General features: G+C 56.2%; 3 non-coding genes across 3 annotated transcripts; all 3 read right to left on the bottom strand.

Moving 5' to 3' along the window:
• Positions 1 to 192: 192 nt before the first annotated feature.
• On the bottom strand, positions 193 to 264 carry TRNAP-AGG (transfer RNA proline (anticodon AGG)). Its single transcript has one exon. It is a non-coding gene; the product is annotated as a tRNA-Pro (tRNA).
• Positions 265 to 1,074: 810 nt separating this feature from the next.
• Positions 1,075 to 1,186, bottom strand: TRNAL-CAA (transfer RNA leucine (anticodon CAA)). Its single transcript has 2 exons — positions 1,149 to 1,186; positions 1,075 to 1,120 (listed from the first exon to the last, which is right to left on the bottom strand). It is a non-coding gene; the product is annotated as a tRNA-Leu (tRNA).
• Positions 1,187 to 1,474: 288 nt separating this feature from the next.
• TRNAV-AAC (transfer RNA valine (anticodon AAC)) lies at positions 1,475 to 1,547 on the bottom strand. Its single transcript has one exon. It is a non-coding gene; the product is annotated as a tRNA-Val (tRNA).
• Positions 1,548 to 2,500: the final 953 nt, after the last annotated feature.

Raw genomic sequence — 2,500 nt, 5'->3', positions numbered from 1 at the left:
CCTTTATACATCAGCTCGCCGCCAGCGCATCATTACAAAGGAGGGGGAATTTCCAACACTGCCTCTTGGGCCATGGGCTTAAAAGCAGCCAACCATTGGCGACGGGCATCGAACCAGATACGGTCACGCACAAACTATTTTTTGGGGGGAATTGGGGACTCTGTGTTTTTTGTTTTCGGCGCTCCAAAAAAAGGGCTCGTCCGGGATTTGAACCCGGGACCTCTCGCACCCTAAGCGAGAATCATACCCCTAGACCAACGAGCCACCGCATGCAGAGAGTAGTGAGGGGGAGGGGGGTGGTCTGCTTACCTCACTTGGCGCCATGCCCCAGTCTCTCCACGGCCTGACCCCTGCGTGTCACGTGGCCTGCCCCTGGCGCAAGCGCAGAGGACTGAGCTGCCTCTCAAGCAGAGAAACAAGAAGAAGAGCGGCAGCCTTCGCTGGCCAAAGGCCATCTGCTGCCGCTCGATCGGGCTCGATCAGGTGAGATATATGTGGCCGACCGGCCTAGAGCGCAAACCTGTGCTGCTCAGGGTGGGCAGCTTCCCAGCAGGAGGATGTGTCTTGAAAGCCGACAGAGGCAAGAAGGCGCACTCCCTCAGCCCGCTCCAACCTCTGGATTCCTGCGAATTTCAGAAGAGAACTCTGGGGCAGCATGGCTTCTGTCATCTCCCAACAGCCCCTCTGTTCTTGCTATGTAAATACCTTTACATCCCCCGGACTGAGCATGTCTGTTTTTTTATTTTTATTTTGCTGAGGTGTGGTGCCTTCAATGACCGACAGGTGGCAGTAGAGCACTTTCTCCAACTGTGAAGGGGACTTTTTTCACTTCCTGAGTAGACTGGGCTCAGTGACATATGCCACCAAGCCAGCCACTAGAAAATGCGGGTTTTGCAGCTGTGGGCCAGTGGGGGTTTAAGGGCAGGTGTGCCTCCGGCGTCTCTGGCAGACAGCTCCAGTTGCAAGGCAGCAGAAGAGAACAGGGAGGCTTGCCGGGCGCTGCATTCGGGGGCCCCCACGAGGTTTTCCGCAAGCCTTACACTCTGAAATGTGCTCAAAAAAATGAGCCCGGCTTGTCAGGAGTGGGATTTGAACCCACGCCTCCAATCGGAGACCAGAACACCCAGATGCAGGGAAGAGCTGCGCCTCTTGAGTCTGGCGCCTTAGACCACTCGGCCACCCTGACAGCTATGGGCAGGATTGGGAAAGATTCTTCAGTACCCAATGTCGCCACGTGCCAGCGCCGGTTTTCATGCCCCGATCTCTGCATCAAAAGTACCCAAACACTCACTTAAGGACCCAGGGATGGCAGGAAACGCCCACTGATGGAGCCAGTGGACAGTTTGCAGGGTGCAAATAAGGGCTGGCCTCAGATCACTCATGGCGTAGTGCCGGCCTGTCCATACCTGTCGAAACCTGCATGCGGTCAAATGTGTCCGATTGACATTGTGGAAATAAAAAGAAACCAGCACCATGTTTCTGCCCGGTCTCGAACCGGGGACCTTTCGCGTGTTAGGCGAGTGTGATAACCACTACACTACAGAAACAGCTCTGGTAGGCTGCGCTCTAGTGTGCTGGGACAGCTTTCAGTTGAAAGGCTTTGTGGCACTGATGTCTCATGGGGCCCGCTGGTACCTGCCAGGTGGCACACACCAACGTGAAAGTTTGGCGCAAGCCTGCGCCGGACCTACATGGCAGCACTCACAGCACCTCACACACAGGCTGCAGACACATACAAAAGACTAAGCTGGATGCAACAGTGGCGCGAGCCATGGCAGTCCCCACCCAGAAGGCATGTCCAAACCGTTATACATCAGCTCGCCGCCAGCGCATCATTACAAAGGAGGGGGAATTTCCAACACTGCCTCTTGGGCCATGGGCTTAAAAGCAGCCAACCATTGGCGACGGGCATCGAACCAGATACGTTCACGCACAAACTATTTTTGGGGGGGAATTGGGGACTCTGTGTTTTTTGTTTTCGGCGCTCCAAAAAAAAGGGCTCGTCCGGGATTTGAACCCTGAACCTCTCGCACCCTAAGCGAGAATCATACTCCTAGACCAACGAGCCACCGCATGCAGAGAACAGTGAGGGGGAGGGGGGTGGTCTGCTTACCTCACTTGGCGCCATGCCCCAGTCGCTCCACGGCCTGACCCCTGCGTGTCACGTGGCCTGCCCCTGGCGCAAGCGCAGAGGACTGAGCTGCCTCTCAAGCAGAGAAACAAGAAGAAGAGCGGCAGCCTTCGCTGGCCAAAGGCCATCTGCTGCCGCTCGATCGGGCTCGATCAGGCGAGATATATGTGGCCGACCGGCCTAGAGCGCAAACCTGTGCTGCTCAGGGTGGGCAGCTTCCCAGCAGGAGGATGTGTCTTGAAAGCCGACAGAGGCAAGAAGGCGCACTCCCTCAGCCCGCTCCAACCTCTGGATTCCTGCGAATTTCAGAAGAGAACTCTGGGGCAGCATGGATTCTGTCATCTCCCAACAGCCTCTCTGTTCTTGCTA

Source organism: Ambystoma mexicanum, chromosome 2q (assembly GCF_040938575.1).
Source record: "Ambystoma mexicanum isolate Mex_15411 chromosome 2q, UKY_AmexF1_1, whole genome shotgun sequence".
NCBI classification, from domain to species: domain Eukaryota; kingdom Metazoa; phylum Chordata; class Amphibia; order Caudata; family Ambystomatidae; genus Ambystoma; species Ambystoma mexicanum.
The sequence above is the reverse complement of the archived record's forward strand: the minus strand, read 5'-3'. Positions and strand labels throughout refer to the sequence as shown.